The sequence below is a fragment of the Macaca nemestrina genome, chromosome 9 (assembly GCF_043159975.1).
Source record: "Macaca nemestrina isolate mMacNem1 chromosome 9, mMacNem.hap1, whole genome shotgun sequence".
Taxonomy (NCBI): domain Eukaryota; kingdom Metazoa; phylum Chordata; class Mammalia; order Primates; family Cercopithecidae; genus Macaca; species Macaca nemestrina.
The window spans coordinates 84,568,367-84,587,853 of NC_092133.1; the positions used below are offsets into that span (position 1 = coordinate 84,568,367).

The 19,487-nt window shown below is 48.3% G+C and overlaps 1 long non-coding RNA gene across 2 annotated transcripts; it reads left to right on the forward strand.

The window, feature by feature from the left end:
* The first annotated feature begins 9,404 nt into the window (after positions 1-9,404).
* On the forward strand, positions 9,405-16,731 carry LOC105486678 (uncharacterized). Of its 2 annotated transcripts, XR_011607895.1 has the most exons (4): positions 9,405-10,624; positions 11,327-11,674; positions 15,074-16,364; positions 16,557-16,731. It is a non-coding gene; the product is annotated as an uncharacterized lncRNA (long non-coding RNA). The 2 variants fall into 2 exon arrangements; XR_011607894.1 differs by having other exon boundaries at positions 9,405-11,674.
* Positions 16,732-19,487: the final 2,756 nt, after the last annotated feature.

Genomic DNA, 19,487 nt, shown 5'->3' on the forward strand with positions numbered 1-19,487 from the left:
TGAGGAATATCAATGCAAAAATCCCTAATAAAATACTGGCAAACCAAATCCAGCAGCACATCCAAAAGCTTATCCACCACAATCAAGTTGGCTTCATACCTGGGATGCAAGGCTGGTTCAACATATGCAAATCGATAAATGTAATTCATCACATAAGCAGAACCAATGACAAAAACCACGTGATTATCTCAATAGATGCAGAAAAGGCCTTTGACAAAATTCAACATCCCTTCATGCTAAAAACTCTCAATAAACTAGATATCAATGGAACATATCTCAAAATAATAGGAGCTATTTATGACAAACCCACAGCCAATATCATACTGAATGGGCAAAAACTGGAAGCATTCCCTTTGAAAACCGGCACAAGGCAAGGATGCCCTCTCTTACCCCTCCTATTCAACATAGTATTGGAAGTTCTGGCCAGGGCAATCAGGCAAGAGAAAGACATAAAGGTATTCAAATAGGAAGAGAGGAAGTCAAATTGTCTCTGTTTGCGGATGATGTGATTGTATATTTAGAAAACCCCATCATCTCAGCCCAAAATCACCTTAAGCTGATAAGCAACTTCAGCAAAGTCTCAGGATACAAAATCAATGTACAAAAATAACAAGCATTCCTATGCACCCATAACAGACTAGCAGAAAGCCAAATCATGAGTGAACTCCCATTCACCATTGCTACTAAGAGAATAAAATACCTATGAATACAACTTACAAGGGATGTGAGGGACCTCTTCAAGGAGAACTACAAACCACTGCTCAAGGAAATAAGAGAGGACACAAACAAATGGAAAAAATATTCCATGCTCACAGATAGGAAGAATCAATATTGTGAAAATGGCCATACTGCCCAAAGTAATTTATAGATTCAATGCTATCCACATCAAGCAACCACTGACTTTCTGCATAGAATTGGAAAAAACTACTTTAAAGTTCATATGGAACCAAAACAGGGCCTACATAGCCAAGACAATCATGAGCAAGAAGAACAAAGCTGGAGGCATCATGCTACCTGACTTCAAACTATACTACAAGGCTACAGTAACCAAAACAGCATGGTACTGGTACCAAAACAGATATATAGACCAATGGAACACAAGAAAGGCCTCAGAAATAACACCACACATCTACAACCATCTGATCTTTGACAAATCTGACACAACTGAAACTGGACCCCTTCCTTACACCTTATACAAAAGTCAACTCAAGATGGGTCAAAGACTTAAACATAAGACCTAGGACCATACAAATCATAGAAGAAAACCTGGGCAATACCATTCAGTACATAGGCATGGGCAAACACTTCATGTCTAAAACACCAAAAGCAATGGAAACAAAAGCCAAAATTGACAAATGGGATCTAATTAAACTAAAGAGCTGCTGCACAGCAGAAGAAACTATCATTAGAGTGAACAGGCAACCTACAGAATGGGAGAAAACTTTTGCAATCTATCCATCTGACAAAGGGCTCACATCCAGAATCTACAAAGAACTTAAACAAATTTACAAGAAAAAGACCAGGTGTGGTAGCTCATACCTGTAATTCCAGCACTTTGGGAGGCTGAGGTGGGAGAATTGCTTGAAGTCGGGAGTTTGAGACCAGCCTGACCAACATGGAGAAACCCTGTCTCTGCTAAAAATACAAAATTAGCCGGGCCTGGTGATGCATGCCTGTAATCTCAGCTACTTGGGAGGTTGAGGCAGGAGAATCGCTTGAACCTGGGAGACAGAGGTTGTGGTGAGCCAAGATCACGCCATTGCACTCCAGCCTGGGCAACAAGAGTGAAACTCCATCTCAAAAACCAAAAACCAAAACAAAACAAATTTACAAGAAAAAACAAACAACCCCATCAAAAAGTGGGCAAAGGATATGAACAGACACTTTTCAAAAGAAGGCATTTATGCAGCCAATAGTCATATCAAAAAAATGCCCATCATCACTGGTCATCAGATAAGTGCAAATCAAAACCACAATGAGATACCATCTCACACCAGTTAGAATGGCAATCATTAAAAAGTCAGGAAACAACAGGTGCTGGAGAGGATGTGGAGAAATAGGAACGCTTTTACACTGTTGGTGGGAGTGTAAATTAGTTCAACCATTGTGGAAGACAGTGTGGTGATTCCTCAAGGATCTGGAACTAGAAATACTATTCCACCCAGCAATCCCATTACTGGGTATATACTCAAAGGATTATAAATCATTCTACTATAAAGACACGCGCACACATATGTTTATTGCGGCATTATTCACAATAGCAAATACTTAGAACCAACCCAAATATCCATCAATAATAGACTGGGTAAATAAAATGTGGCACATATACACCATGGAATACTATGCAGCCATAAAAAGGGTGAATTTATGTCCTTTGCAGGGACATGGGTGAAGCTGGAAACCATCATTCTCAGCAAACTATCACATGAACAGGAAACCAAACACTGCATGTTCTCACTTATAAGTGGGAGTTGAACAGCAAGAACACACGGACATAGGGAGGGGAACATCACACACCGGGGTCTGTTTGGGGGTGGGGGGTGCTAGGGGAAGGATAACGTTAGGAGAAATACCTGATGTAGGTGATGGGTTGATGGGTGCAGCAAACCACCATGGCACGTGTGTACCTATGTAACAAACCTGCATGTTCTACACATGTACCCCAGAACTTAAAGTATAGTAAAAAAAGAAAAAAAACACACAAAAACTAAAGAGCTTCTGCACACACACACACACACACACACACTAACACACACATAGAAAACACCATCAACAGAATAAGCAGACAACCTAAAAAATGGGAGAAAATATTTGCAAACTAAGCATCCTTCAAGGTACTAATATATAGAATCTATAAAGATCTTAAACAAATCAACAACAAAAACCCCCAAATGACTCCCTTATCAAACAGACAAAGGACATGAACAGATGCTTCTCAAGACATACAAGTGTCCAACAAACATATGAAAAAATACTCAACATCGCTAATTATCAGAGAGATGCAAATCAAAACCACAATGAGATACCACCTCACACGAGTCAGAATAGCTATCTTTAAACATTTTTTAAATAACAGATATTGGTGAGGGTGCAGAGAAAAGAGAATGTTTATACACTCTTGGTGAGAATGTATATTAGTTCAACTCCTATAGAAACAGTATGAAGATTTCTTTTAAAGAAATTTTTTTCTTTGTTATACAGGTTTGTTATACAGGTAAAGTCGTAACATGAGGGTTTGTTGTACAGATTATTTCATCACCCAGGTATTAAGCTTCATACCCAGTAGTTATTTTTTTCTGCTCATCTCCTTCCTTTCACCTTCCATCCTCTAGCAGATTCCACTGTCTGTCATTCCCTTCTTTTTGTTAATGAGTTCTCATCATTTAGCTCCCACTTATAAGTGAAAACCTGCAGTATTTTGTTTTCTCTTCCTGCATTATTTTGCTAAAAATAATAGCCTCTAGCTCCATCCATGTTCTTGCAAAAGATAGCATCCTGTTTTTTATGGCTGCATAGTATTTCATGGTGTATATGTACCACTTTTTAAAAAAAATCTAATCTGTCATTGATAGGCATTTAGGTTAATTCCATGTCTTTTCTATTGTGAACACTGCTGCAACGAACATTCGCATGCATATGTCTTTATGGTATAATGATTTATATCTTCCCCAAATTAAGGGCATCTGGAATATAACTGTTACTGTGGAAGTGGCAGAAGGTCTGTTAGACACCTCTGGGACCCTCTTCCCAGGAAAACTCTGGGTTACTACAGTGGTATTCACTCAGCTGTGGGTGCAGTGACTGTTCTGTATTCATGAACCAGGAGTCTTGCCTTCTGGAGTGGGGATGGGGGTTCCCAGAAAAGAGGGGCTGGACTCCTGTCTGTATGGTGGCTGCAGTGTGCTGGAAGTGCCAGCATAATGACTAGGCCCTTTGCTCCTTCCCAGTTCTAGGGCTGTTAGGGCTGCGCCACTGCAACTGTAGTGGCAGAGGGGTTGTGGCTTGACTCTGGGATTTCCTCCTTGGGGAATGCTGGGCTCCCTCTGATTGTGGTGATCAGGCAGAGGCAGGGTGGTTGTACTGGAATCTAGGTCGGGTGGCCCTGCCCAGTGAGGAGAAGTAAGAACTGGAATCTGCATGGAGAATAATCTGGCCACTTTTCTGAGAGAAGGTTGTTCTCTGCTGGGGGTCTGGACCAGCCCCTGGTCCCCACAGACTCTTCCACACCTGGAGACAGCAAGGGCAAGGGTTGCAAGACAGCAAAGATGGCAACCCACCCCTCCCACTAGGAGCTCCATCCAGGGAGTTGCAGAGCTGCTCCTGGCTCCCTAGCCCTGGTAGGGGGTGGCTGGAGGCCTGGGCCTTAAGCATCTTCCCAGTGAGGCGATATTGGAATGGGCATCCATGTAACAGTCTGTCCACTTTTCCTTAGGGCTGCTGCAGTATGCTGGGGGTCCACTCTAGTCCCTAGTTACCTCTGATTTTCCAGTACTGTCTTCCTGGATGGGGGAGGTTTCCCTGGCTCCATGTGTCTTCCTGGTGGGCTGTATCTTGCCTGACTTTTCTCCATTTTCTGTGGGTAGAGTTGTTTTCTTGATTAGTCCCAATGTGTGTACCCAGATGTTTCAGTTGAAGGTGCTGCATTTACTCGCCCTTCCCGTTCCTCTCTGTGAGAGTGGTACACATTAGCTGCTTCTAGTCAGCCATCTTGACCACTTCAGAATTGGAGATTTCTTAAAGAATGAAAAAAATACCACTACTGGGTATCTATCAAAAGCAAAATAATTTTTTTCTGTCAAAAAGAAACCTGCAATCATATGTTTATTGCAGCACTATTCACAATAGCAAAGTCATTGAATCAACCTAAGTGCCAATTAGGATTGAATAAAGAAAGTGTGGCACATATATGCCATGGAATATTATGTGGCCAACAAAAAGATTGAAATGTCCTTTGCAGCAACAGGGATGCTGCTGGAGGCCCATTACCCTAAACAAATTAAAACAGAAACAGAAAGTCAAATACTGCATGTTCTCACTTGTAAGTGGGCACTAAACATTGGATAGTCATGGACATAAAGATGGAAAAAATAGACAACCAGGGACCCCGTAAGTGGGGAAAAAAGGAAAGCAAGGTGTAAAAACTACCTATTGGATACTATGTTCACTATCTGGGTGATGAGTTCAATAGAAACCTAAACCCCAGCATTATGCAATATACCTGTGTGACAAACATGCTCATACATCCCATGAATCTTAAAAAAAAAAGAGAGAGAAAGAGAGCTCAGATTATAGGCAATAATCCCTTTAAGTCCAAGTTATTCTTCTTGATGAGAGATTCCCCTTTAGAAACTCCAGTTTGATTCATGTACAGTATTTATGGCACCATCTCCTGTCAGTATCTATAAAAATGTTCTTACTTAACCTATGAAGACTTAAAACTAAAAAGGTCTAAATGGGATACCTTTGAAATACCTAAATTATTTTATTTATGTGCAGTGATATGCACCTCCATATCTTGTTAAAATAAAATAATTTATATTTTGATTTGGAGGTGATAATATATCATTGCACATAAATAAAAATTATTAAATAATTAAATAAATTAATTACTAATTATTAAATAAAATAATTTTTATTAATGTGCAGTGATGTTTTGTCACTTCCAAATCTCATGTTGAAATGTGATCCCCAGTATTGGAAGTGGGGCCTGGTGGGAGGAGTTTCTGTCATGGGGATGGGTCCTGCGTGAATGGCTTAGTGTCACCTCACAGTAATGAGTTCTTGCTCCGAGTTCATGCGAGATCTGGTTGTTTAAAAGAATGTGGCACCTGCCTCCTCTCTCTCTTGCTCCCACTCATGCCATGTGATATGCTAGCTTTCTCTTTGTGTTCTGCCATGATTGTAAGATTCCTGAGGCCTTCCCAGAAGCTGAGCAAATGCTGGCACCATGCATCTTGTACAGCCTGCAGAACCATGAGCCAATAAATCTCTTTTCTTTAAAAATTACTCAGTTTCACATATTTCTCCATAATGATGCCAAAATGGGCTGATATGAGTCTTATGCCCCTTCCAGTAGTTCTGGTATTTCATGATGAGTATCTCCTCTCTAAGGACAAGATTGGGTATAATATCAGAAATGTATTCATGCTTTGGCAGGGCACGGTGGCTCATGCCTGTGATCCCAGCACTTTGGGAGGCTGAGGTGGGCAGATCATGAGAGCAGGAGATCAAGACCATCCAGGATAATACAGTGAAGCCCCATCTCTACTAAAAGTACAAAAATTAGCTGGGCATGGTAGCACGCACCTGTAGTCCCAGCTATCCGGGAGGCTGAGGCAGGAGAATTGCTTGAACCTGGGAGGTGGAGGTTGCAGTGAGCTGAGATCGTGCCACTGCACTCCAGCCTGGGCAGTGAGACTCCATCTCAAAAAAAAAAAAAAAGAAGAAGAAGAAGAGAAGAGAAAGAGGAGGAGGAGGAGGAAGGAGGAAGAGGAGGAGGAAGAGGGAGGAGGATGAAGAAGAAGAAGAAGAAGAAGAAGAAGAAGAAGAAGAAGAAGAAGAAGAAGAAGAAGAAGAAGAAGAAGAAGAAGAAGAAGAGGAGGAGGAGGAGGAGGAAGGTGGAGGAGGAGGAGGAGGAGAAGAAGAAGAAGAAAAAGAAGAAGAAGAGGAAGAAGAAGAAAGAAGGAGGAGGAGGAGGAGGAGGAGGAGGAATGTATTCATGTTTCTGTAAACAGTCATTGATGCTTGACACTAGCATGACTAAGGATAAAGTATGCCACTGGCCTATTAATAATACTTTACAGAGTAAAGAGCATGGGAAGAGCTTCTCAGTATAAGAAACTAGTTCATTACCTGATATGGTTTGGATTTGTGTCCCTGCCCAAGTCTCATGTTGAATTGGAATCTCCAGTGTTGGAGGAGGATCCTATTGGGAGGTGATTGGATCATGGGGGCGGATTTCTCCCTTGCTCTTCTCATGTTAGAGAGTGAGTTATCATGAGATCTGATTGTTTATAAGTGTGTGGCACCTCCCCATTCTCTCTATTCCTTTACTCTGGCCATGTAAGACATCCCTGCTTCCCCTTCGCCTTCCACCATGATTGCAAGTTTCTGGAGGTCTTCTCAGCCATGCTTCCTGTACAGCCTGCAGAACCATGAGCCAATTAAACCTCTTTTCCTTATAAATTACCCAGTTTTAGGTATTTATAGCAGTGTGAGAATGGACTAATACATTACCTTTAACACTGATGGTGCCCCGACAGAGGGATGAAACAGCACTGCCTCATTTGAGAGACAAGACAACTCAATTTCAGGTTAGTATAACACAAATCTGGGACTGTTTTATCTGGCTTACCCTCTGCTGTGGTCAGCTCAGTCAGCTTGCCCGTTTGTTTTGTGAACAGATAAATTATACCAAAGATACCTTACTCAAATAACGCTGAAGATGTGGGATGGATATCCAAAGAATGATATATCCACGCTATTACATTACAAAGTACTGATTGGCATGATGGTGAACAGGCACAATGAGCAAGTATTTATTGGTTAGCTCCAAATGGAATGTCTTGGCTATGTAGTACTAACTTGTGGCCATGGTTACCCCCAGGATAGGCTAAGACCGTGTTCCTTGGCTTATGCTTGGGCACAGGGCTAAGTAGTTCATACCCTGTCAAAATCTGCAAGTTTTTCTCATTCACAATCTCATTGTGTTCATCCTGCGTTTCATCGGTATGATCATTTAACTTTCATCTTTGTACCACAAATCAGGTATTGAGAATATCATTTGTCATGAAGAGATCCTAACCAATTATACACAAAAGGCCTTAAATAATAGCTCCATGGGTATGGCATTGCTAAACAAGTAAGTTGCTTTTATGAGAACTGCTACATTACAGAAGAGTATGGCTTTAGATACACTCAGTGCAGCCTGAGGAGGAACTTGTACATCAGAAAAATCTCAGTGTTGTGTCTCTACTCCAGATGACTTGAACAACATCATGAAATTAATCACGGGTATACAAATTCAAATAACTAACTTTTCAGATTCAGTACTCTGATTAGTTATGCAGCTGGTTTGTATCTTGCAGAACTTGGTGTAAAAAAACTGTTACTAATTCTGGGAATTGTAATCATTTGTTGTGTTTTGTCCTGTTTTTGTCTACACTGCTGTTATGGCACATGTTTGCAATCGAGTCAATGCACAACCAAAAAGGCTAGAATAATGGTTGCTCAAAGAACTGCTTTGAATGAAGAGGCAGTCATGTGGCCTGAATCAGATTTGAGGACCACTTCTCCCTTGTTTACCTCATACATTGGCTTTACGTCTTTCTAATTCTTCCCCTATTGGACCTGACTTCCTAGGAACGAGCCTTCCTAGTAGGATGAGATTTTGACTTAAATACATGATTCTTCTGCCACGTTTTCTCTGAAATAATTTGAAGAAAAGGAAGAAATGTAAGAGAAGTAAAATGTCCTGACCTTCTAAATTTATTATGCTAAGGGGGAAGTTAAGCCCTGAAGACTCAGTCACATACCATGTTTGCAATTTGGCTTCATAGATTATAGCTTAACTCTCTCTCATTGTTCTAGTTCTGTAAATGACTAGGAGAGACCAGAGACCAGAAAGCCTCCCTTCCCATCATTGATCCTTGTTATAGATTACTTGCCTCCTTTTGTTGTCCTGTTCTTAACTGAGAACAGAGGGTGCCCAAGACCTCATGATAGTTACATCTTTAGTGTGGAATGTTAAATATACCTTTCCCAAAAGAGAAAGACTATCTCCACTAATCAGATCATTGTAACTATGCATTAAACTTCACGTGGACAGATGTTAAAATTCAGTTTAACTTTCCTAAACTTTGTCTGTATAAATGGTCCCTAACTTCTCCACTTTGTAATATTGACTTGTTTTTTGGAATCTATGCTTCCCAGTTGGTCCATCCTCAATCTTTTCAAGTGAATAAATTATCTTTAATCTACATTCTGACCCTTTGATTATTTTACGTTGATATTTTACTGACCTGTGGGAGACTTTGTGATTCAGTTTGTTTGACTCATCAACCCTCAGGCCACTGATTTGAAACCTAAGCCACTACCAGAGCTGATTATAACCCCTGGGAGAGCCAGGACTGCTCAGACGTCACTAGCTGCTATGTCCAGAAATCTGGATCCTTCAAAGAGGAAACTCCTTGTGCTGGGACAGGCCTGGTGGTGCAGGGGACAGGAGCCCTCATACTTGCCCTCCACTGGGACACTAGGGTGAGGTGGGCATCTGGTTGCCCCTGGCATCAAGTGACCCAAGGCCAACACCCATAAAGCCTGCCTTCCTCCAGGGCCCAGGCCTCTGCAGCAGGACCCAGCTGCACCCTCCTCCTGCAGTCCCAGCCTGGGGGTCACAGCCCCTCTGTGCTTCTCACCTCTATCCCTCTTATCCTGTACACTCCTCGGCACCCACAGCAATAAAAAATCACAGTGGGGCAGGTGTTCACAGGAGGCGGGGGCAGTGGTGATGAAGGAAGAGGAGGTAGTTTCTCCTATTCTGGCTTCTAAACTAAGAAAAACAACTGTTTGCTTCCTTTACGGGCAGATCCTGAGTGCAAGGCCATGGTGTCATTGCCCCAGCACCAGGCACAGTGCTGACCGCTCCCAGATGTGCGTCTGTGGAATGAAAGGACCAGTGAGGAGCCCACACAACAGGGGAGCATCTTTCGCGTGAGAAACATGCAAACTCCTCCTGGTTTGCAGACATGGTTTTTCCCCTAAATGCCAACGACTTCATCTCTGTCCCTTTGGTTCTCCCGTGACCACCCTTGTTGAAAGAGGCCTGCTCTGGGGGCTGTGCAATGGTCCCAGAATTTGCAAGTGGCTGTCCGCATCCACCTGGTTGCAGATGCATCCTCCCCGAGCCCACTCTGCAGCACCGCAGTGGACAGACTTGGCCAGGGAGGTCTGTTCCCCCCCCCATCTCAGGTCCAGGGCCTCCTGCCTCAGCTACTGCCCTCACCACTGCCCATGGCCCTTGGGGTGGGTCCCTGTCCCAGGAGCCTGCTTCCGGACTCCTGGCCCCTGTGTTCACTGGGCTGGGTGTCTCTCCCAGCTCGGTGCCTGCCAGGACTCCTGCATCCTTCAGCCCTGCAGTCCCTTGAAGCTAACGTTAGCCAGCCCCTCATCCCTACCAGGAGACAGGGATCCAGGGAGGCCAAATGGAGCCACACCCGCATCCGGAGGCTGGGGATGGGGCCAGATCCCTAAAACATGGGGCTTCTTTTCCAGAGCGCTCCATCCTCAGCATCTTGTACATGCTCCGTGGGTATTGTCAGAAGAGCCCCATTTACTCAGGAGAGATCATCACAGTTGCTGAAACTGGCCACCCCAGGCTGTGAATTGGTGAGAAGGCTCATGTTGAGGGGTGCAGGGAGCAAGAAGGGTGTGCTGGGGACATCACTGTGAGTCCCCACCCTTCTCAGGCTCCACTCTGCCCCTCTGTCACCTTCTTCTCTTCCCAAGTAGGTGGAGGTCATGGGGCTCAGGCTTCATGGCACTCTTGGTGAAGGTCAGTGGACTCCTTGGGATGTGACAATATCGGGACTGGAACTGCGACTTACCTTTTCTGGTTTCTGCAGAGGTGGTGGATCCTTGACAGTCTAGAATGTTCAAAAGAGACAAACATGGGCTGGATGGGGGTGGGCAGGCTCTGCCTTGGCCCTGTACACAGCTGGAACCCTGGTCTGGAGTAGAGCTGGATGGGAGTGGGCTGGCTCTGCCTTGGCCTTGTACCCAGCTGGGACCCTGGTATGGAGCAGAGCTGGATGGGGGTGGGGCAGCAGGACAGAGCACGGTCTTTAGGGTGTCACCTGGGCACTCTGAGCCTGTGCTGTACCCAGCAGGCTCCCTCTTCTAGGCCTCAGCCTCCAACCTTATCCAAGGGGAACCCCTGTACTGCTGCTGTGGGGTTCCTAGGGGTCAGCCAGGCCAGGGATCAGGTCCCTAGAGAGGCCCAGCCCCTGCAAGTGTCCTTCTCTGCCCACAGCCATATGGAAAAGAGAGCGCCCGCCCCTCTTCCCTTCCTCAGGGAGAGCCTATCTGTCCCTGGGAGCCTTCCCTGACCTCCCAGCCTCATGGCTGAGTCCCCGGTTTCCTCCCCTCGTGGCTCCCTGGGCAGAGATGAGACCTGCGTGTTCCCTGGGCTGGGATCTGTCCTCTCCTCCCCCTGCTCTGTCTGTCTGCAGCTCTCTGGGCTGAGTCCGTCCACCTCAACTCCAAGGCCTCTATTGCCCTCCCCGCCCTGGGCTCCATCTCTGCTTTTGGGTCCTGCTCTGCCTTAGAGGTAGCCATTCCCACTCCTGTGGGGTGGACGTTTCATCCTCAGCCCTGACCAGACAGGACTGTGAGCTCCCCATGGGGAACAGTGGCTGCTTCATTTCTGTCCTTCCCCAGCCCAGCGTGGGGCCCAGAGGAAGCTGGAGCTCAGTAAAGACAGATGAAGGAATGGAGAAGGCACCAGACATATGCCAAGATCCACGCTGGTTTCTCAAGGCACAGACAGCTGGGGGTTATAGCACTGTCTTCCATTTGGGCCAGCAGAGCCTCATGGGGGACCCTCTCTTCCTCCCTCCACACAGAGGACGCCTCCTGGCCTGTCCATCTGAGGCTTCCGGAAGTCCGGATTGTTGAGGTAGCCCTGGTTTCAGGGATTCTGGGGTCACTTTTCTCTAGGAGCCAGGGCAGGCCTCAGCCCCATGTCCAGGGCATCCCAGGCCAGCTCTCTGTGACCAGCCGGGGCAGGAGGTCCTACAGAAGTCTAGGATTCCTAGACTCTGTGAACGTGTGGACAGCTTCCCTTGGCTCATGTGATGACCTGGGAACTGATGGGAAACTTCCCACAGGTGGGATCATGCGGCAGTCACATGCTGAAGTCCCTTGGAGGTTGGACCTGTGTCTGAGCCCCAGGGCTGGGCGGGCAGGGAGCACTTATTCTCCTGTCACACACCTGCCAGAAACCACAAAGCAGCAGCAGGGTCAGGAGCAGGGCCAGCAGGACCTGGATGATTAGTGGGTTGCTTGTCCAGCCCTCTGGTTGACTTGCCTCCTGTGATGGACCAGTGTCCTATGATGGACGAGTGCTCTGTGGCAGATGGGTACTCTCTGATGAACAAGTGGGCTGTGATGGATGGGCGCTCTGTGATGGATGGGCAGTGTGTGATTAACGGGTGCTTTGTGGTGGATGGGTGGTCTGTGGTGGATGGGTGGTGTGTGATGGATGGGTGGTTTGCAGTGAATGAATGGTCTGTGATAAATGAATGGTCTATGATGGACGGGTGGTCTGTGGTGGATGGGTGGTATGTGATAGATGGCTGGTTTGGGGTGGAAGGGTGCTCTGTGATAGATGGATATTCTGTGGTGAATGGGTGGACTGTGGTGGACGGGTGGCCTGTGATGGATGGGTGGCCTGTGATGGAAGGTTGGCCTGTGATGGATGGGGACTCTGTGGTGGGCGAGTGGCCTGTGATGGATGGCTGGCCTGTGATAGATGGATGCTCTGTGGTAAATGGGTGGCCTGTGGTGAATGGCTGGCCTGTGATGGATGGCTGGCCTGTGATGGATGGGTGCTCTGTGGTGAATGGGTGGCCTGTGGTGGATGGTTGGCCTGTGATGGATGGGGGCTCTGTGGTGAATGCATGGCCTGTGATGGATGGGGGCTTTGTGGTGAATGCGTGGCCTGTGGTGAATGGCTGGCCTGTGATGGATGGGGGCTCTGTGGTGAATGGGTGGCCTGTGGTGGATGGTTGGCCTGTGATGGATGGGGGTTCTGTGGTGAATGCGTGGCCTGTGATGGATGGGGGCTCTGTGGTGAATGGGTGGCCTGTGGTGAATGGCTGGCCTGTGATGGATGGGGGCTCTGTGGTGAATGCATGGCCTGTGATGGATGGGGGCTCTGTGGTGAATGCGTGGCCTGTGGTGAATGGCTGGCCTGTGATGGATGGAGGCTCTGTGGTGAATGCATGGCCTGTGATGGATGGGGGCTCTGTGGTGAATGGCTGGCCTGTGATGGATGGAGGCTCTGTGGTGAATGCATGGCCTGTGATGGATGGGGGCTCTGTGGTGAATGCGTGGCCTGTGATGGATGGGGGCTTTGTGGTGAATGGGTGGCCTGTGGCGAATGGCTGGCCTGTGATGGATGGAGGCTCTGTGGTGAATGCATGGCCTGTGATGGATGGGGGCTCTGTGGCGAATGGCTGGCCTGTGATGGATGGAGGCTCTGTGGTGAATGCATGGCCTGTGATGGATGGGGGCTCTGTGGTGAATGCGTGGCCTGTGATGGATGGGGGCTCTGTGGTGAATGCATGGCCTGTGATGGATGGGGGCTCTGTGGTGAATGCGTGGCCTGTGGTGAATGGCTGGCCTGTGATGGATGGAGGCTCTGTGGTGAATGGCTGGCCTGTGATGGATGGAGGCTCTGTGGTGAATGCATGGCCTGTGATGGATGGGGGCTCTGTGGTGAATGCGTGGCCTGTGATGGATGGGGGCTCTGTGGTGAATGGGTGGCCTGTGGTGAATGGCTGGCCTGTGATGGATGGGGGCTCTGTGGTGAATGCATGGCCTGTGATGGATGGGGGCTCTGTGGTGAATGCGTGGCCTGTGGTGAATGGCTGGCCTGTGATGGATGGAGGCTCTGTGGTGAATGCATGGCCTGTGATGGATGGGGGCTCTGTGGTGAATGGCTGGCCTGTGATGGATGGAGGCTCTGTGGTGAATGCATGGCCTGTGATGGATGGGGGCTCTGTGGTGAATGGCTGGCCTGTGATGGATGGAGGCTCTGTGGTGAATGCATGGCCTGTGATGGATGGGGGCTCTGTGGTGAATGCGTGGCCTGTGATGGATGGGGGCTTTGTGGTGAATGGGTGGCCTGTGGCGAATGGCTGGCCTGTGATGGATGGGGGCTCTATGGTAAATGGGTGGCCTGTGGTGAATGGCTGGCCTGTGATGGATGGGAGTTCTGTGGTGAATGCGTGGCCTGTGGTGGATGGAGGCTCTGTGGTGAATGGGTGGCCTGTGGTGAATGGCTGGCCTGTGATGGATGGGGGCTCTGTGGTGAATGCGTGGCCTGTGGTGGATGGAGGCTCTGTGGTGAATGCGTGGCCTGTGGTGGATGGAGGCTCTGTGGTGAATGCGTGGCCTGTGGTGGATGGAGGCTCTGTGGTGAATGGGTGGCCTGTGGTGAATGGCTGGCCTGTGGTGGATGGAGGCTCTGTGGTGAATGGGTGGCCTGTGGTGAATGGCTGGCCTGTGGTGGATGGGTGCTCTGTGGTGAATGGGTGGCCTGTGGCAGACGGGTGTTCTGTGATGGATGGGGGCTCTGTGGTGAATGGCTGGCCTGTGGTGGATGTAGGGGCTGTAATGGATGGGTGCTTTGTGGTGAATGGGTGCCCTGGGATGAATGGGTGTTCTGTGGTGAATGGGGGCTCTATGGTGAAAAGGTGGCCTATGGGGAATGGGTGGCCTGTGGGGAATGGTTGGCCTGTGGTGGATGGGTGGCCTGTGATGAATGGGTGCCCTGTAGTGGACAGGTAGTCTGTGGTGGACACATGTTCTCTGATGGATGGGTGTTCTATGGTAAATGGGTGCTCTGTGGCGATTGGGTGGCCTGTGGTGGATGAATGTTCTGTGGTGGATGGGTGCTGTGTGGTGAACGGGTGGCCTGTAGTGGATGGGTGTTCTGTGTTGGGTGGGTGATCTGTGGTGAATGGGTGCTGTGTGGTGGATGGGTGCTCTGTGGTAAATGGGTGGCCTGTGATGGATGGGTGGCCTGTGGTGGACGGGTGTTCTATAATGAATGGGTGCTCTGGGGTGGATGAGTGGCCTGTGATGGACAGGTAGTCCGTGATGGATGCGTGTTCTGTGATGGACGGGTTGCCTGTGGCGAATGGTGGTCTGTGGTGGACTGGCACCCTGTAGGAGAAAGGTATTAACGTGCACTACGCCTGGTAGACAATCCAAATGTCAGTGGCCTGGGTGGCCTCTTCCCGGTGCCCACCATTTGGTGACCCATCTGCCCACTCCTCGCTCTCCCTAGCTGGTCCCTCCTCCATGTACCAAAGTGAGGCTAGTGGCCAGGGCTGGTCACCAGAGAGCTACAGACTCCTCCTTCGGTCCTGCTCAAAGGCTCTGCCCTAGAGCGTTGCCAAGAAAGTCCCAGAAGTTTCTGTGATCTGATGAACCTAGCCTCACTGAACACCTCGCTTGCAGCACAGGGCTTCTTTGAGGACAACTAAATCTACAGGTACAAAGATAAGTGAGGGTGGGGGTACCGTGGCCGAGAGAGGTACAGGTGCAGGAGCAGGGGCAGGAGACCCTGGTCCATCCCCCACAGCCGCTCTCCCCACTTCCAGGCTCTGCACCATGGGCACATCCACGCACCGCTCTGAGCCTCAGCCTCCACACTTGTGGAAAGGGAATAAGCCTCCCTCCCTGGGGGCACTTGTGAGGTTTACAGAGCTCGGAGAAAGGCCTGGCTCAGAACCAGGGATACATGGGGTGTAAGCAACGGGAACTCTTCTCTGGCTGTTCTTCACAGTAAAGGGACTTTGGGCGGCATCCATGGGAATGCAGGCTGCCCAGGCCTTCCACCTCTGCTTAGAAAGAAGGCTAGGGAGGGGAGAGGAGAGAACCTGTGCTGGCCTGAGCTGGGCCTGAGCCTGGCCTGGGCGCCTGACAGCCTCCCCATCAGCAGCGGGAGGGGACATACTGCAGGGCTCGGGGAGGGAGCAGAGAGGGGCAGCTCCGGGGCCCGAGCAGGGAGGAGAGGCAGAAAGGAGGCTGACAGCATCTGGGAAATGACAGCAGATGACTACCAGGCAGGCTGCGGGGATGGGGTTGTAAGTGGGTTTAGGATCAGATTAGCAGCTGGGGCACCGGTTCAGCGGCACGCGCATCCTGAAGGTAGTGCGTGGAATTCTCCAGATCCCCTGGACCTGGGAGGCCCATGTGGAGAAGCTGGAGACTCTAGAGGTCCTGGATTCTGGCTCCTGGCACACAGCCTCCAAGCCTAACCCCCCTGTGCCAGCTGGAACAGGATCAAGCAGGCTCAGGTGTCTGCTGCACATGCTACTTTTCTGGGACTGCCTAGGAACTGTGTGCTCTTCCTGTCCTCCCCAGGGTGTACCTCATTCCAGTGCAGGGGCTCTGGACAGCCCAGGTTGGTGGCATCCCCACCCTGGTACTCACACAGGTGGTGCTCTTCAAAGTGATGTCATTAGAAAAGACATTTCTGCCATTGTTCAGGCTGGCTTCAACAAAGACCTCCCTAAAGCACAGAAAGCGAAGATGGTGACAGCCAGCCCAGGGAGATGCAGTTCTTGCCCTCGGTGAGTGGACAGCATGGGCAATGCTCTCATTCCCCAAAGCACTATGAGGTCTACCTCAGCAATGATGGCCAAGGGGGATGTGGGTCCAGCAGCGAGGGGCCTTGCATGAGATCTCATGTCATTGTGACTGTGTCCTAAATGACCACAAATGGCTGCTTGGTGTCAACCATTCTGGCTCTTCTGTATTTACAGAGTCCGTTGGCTTAACTCTGAAAGGTGACCTGGAGCAACGGTACCATTCCTCGGGCAATCATCTCCGGCATCTTGCCCTCCTCACAGACCCTAGGACACTGCAGATCTCTAGGACACTGCAGATCCCTAGGACACTGCGGATCCCTGAACACCTTGGGGGCCACCAACAAGGGAGGTGAGCACTGTGTCCTTAGACCAGCCGCAGACACGTGCTGCCCCAGCAGGGGGGCATCCACATTCTGTACACCTCACGGTGCCCAACCGTGACCCTTGGCCTCCTGCCCTCTAGGGCCTCCTGCCAGAGATTCTTACTGTCCAGGTTGTTTTTAATCTTTGGTCCAGGGCAAGTCATGAAAGTCTTGTCCATACTGATTTTTTTTTTTTTTTTCTAAAAGGAAATGACGTGGGAAGAATGTCGATGCACATGTTTGTCCACTGTCCCTCCCACCTCCGGTCCTCATCACGCAGAGCTGACCCCGTGGTCCACGACCGGCATCTGGGCTCTGCTTTCCTATTGCAGAGATCCCTATGAGCACCCGCCACACCCAGGCCCTGTGCAGCGCTCTGCTGTGTAACAGGAACAGGCAGGCAGAGTCCCTGCTCTCAAGAACTCACCTTTAAGGACTGCGTGGGAGACAGACAACAAAATTAAAAATAGAGAACAAAATAGATGGCAGAGTGTGATGTGCTGTGATGTCCATGAGCAGAGGGAAGGAGAGGCATGGAGGGAAAGGGACAGCCACTTCGTCACAGGCGACCAGAAGCATTCGTGTGATGCTCCACAGTTTCTTCAATCCCATTTCATTTTCTTTTTCTTCCGTCATATTTAAGCAAAATTAAATTTATTATGCTGTAGTTGAAAATGTTAATAGCACTTGTCTTTGGGTTTGGGATTTGGGGTAATGTTTTTATTCATTATGTTTTGTCTATGTTTCTTTTTTCTACATTGTATGATTGTTATAATAAAATATAATTAACACTGTAAAATAATTGTACAAATGTATAGCAAAATATAATATAATTTTATAAATTAAAATTTCATGTATACATAAAAGTAATTTCTATTGTTTTTCTCTTTTTCATGTAGGTCAGTGTTACTGTAGGCAAAATGATTCATTTCCACATGGAACAATTTGTTGGCCTGAACCCAACTGTCAGATTAGCCATGAATTTCTAAACTGTTGACCTCTTCCTTGGTGCTGATAAAGATAACGATCAGGAAAACATGGTTAGGAAACAGATTTACTTTGAGAGATGGAAAGATTGGGATTACTGGGTTAAAAATCCCCAAGAGGTGTGATCTGACTGCAGTATGGCATTTGGGACAGCTCAGGGAGCTCCAGGGGAGGGCGGGTGGCACTGGCACCCTGAGGCCATGGTTCAGGGCCAAGATGGGCAGAAGGCCCAGCAACACCGGGCTGCTGGAAAAAGAGTTTTCAAACAGATTAACTGATTAAACCCATACTTCAGTCACCATATTAAAAAATTTCTTAAATTACAAAAATGTAGCCTATAAAGACAGAAAACATGAAGCAGATAGAAACATCAAGCTTTGAATATGTCTTCTTGCTTCCCTATTTCTAAAATGTTTCATGAATGTTTTCTTCAGAGGAAAATGTAATCAATGACAAAGTCACTCCTCAGTGCATCCTAGCTCCCTGCGATACACAGCCATGCCCAGTCACTTCTGCACAGTCACCAACCAGGAGCAGTGTGGCCGTCTGCAGAGGCACCCAGGACTGTGGCATGGGCTTTCCTATGTGAGACCTGGTGCTGGCCCACCTTGGAGAAAAAACTAGTGCCCTCCAGGAAACCAGTGCACCCACAGGCGGGCAGAGGAGGCGTCTGATTGGACTTCCTGGGGATAGGCAGGGCCATGCCTTCCCCAAAAACCATCATCTCAGGGACACGGAAGGCCCCCACTGGGCAGACAGATCTCCTGGGTCTACTCTCCAGGTGTGTGGTGCTGGGAAAGCTCTTCCGTCACCCCTGCCCTAGTTATCCACCCATGCAAAGGAAATGCAGTAAGGCTGCTTGGAGAATTCATGGAGACAGTGAGTGTAAGGCACTTGGCACAATACCTGATATAAGAAGCAGTCAATACCCAGTAGCTCTCCTTAGGAAGGGGCTGCTCCGTCCCTAAGTCACTCCCATGAAAGTATACGTCAGTGGAATCTTAATGGCCTGAGACCACCTACACAACTCTGCCACATGAGACTGTGACAATGACAGCCTCTGCCCCACTCTATATACGCAGGGACAGGAGGAGAGATGGCCGAGAAGCATCCTGCAGGGAGAGGAGTCATTCCAAGTTTGCCAGATGACCCTGAATAAGAGCCCATTGAACATAACATGATCAGATGGAATGAATGCATCAAGGGGTCAAGAGGGAGAATTGAGGGGGATGCAGAAAATCCAAAAGCACCTCAGGCACTCAGCAGGGAAGAGCACACTCCCCCGCTACCCAGGGCACAGTGTCTGCCTAGACTGGGCGCTTCCTCAGGCCACTCTCCAATTGCAGAGGTTCCCCGATGCTTGAGTGTTGCCAAACGATAGGAGAGTTTAAAATATTATAAAGTCCATACTTGTGCCAGCTGCTCTTCACAGGTGACCTTGCTTAGTTAGGTTGAGTATCCCTAATCTGAAAATTCAAAATCCAAAATGCTCTGAAATCTGAAATCGTTTGAATGTCACCGTAATGCTCAAAGGAAAACCTCATTGGATCATTGCAGATTTCAGGGGAGGCTACTTACCAATGACTTTTGTTTTGCTAAACTTGAATCTGCAAATAACTTGGTCCTGGCTCTTTGCATTATTAAAGTCATATCCATGAATAATCTCTTGCTTGGATTATGTAAGAACAACACTCAAAAGTCCAAGTGAGGAAGAGTGGAGGGCAGTCTCCACTCTGACCTCCCTGCTCCTGTGATC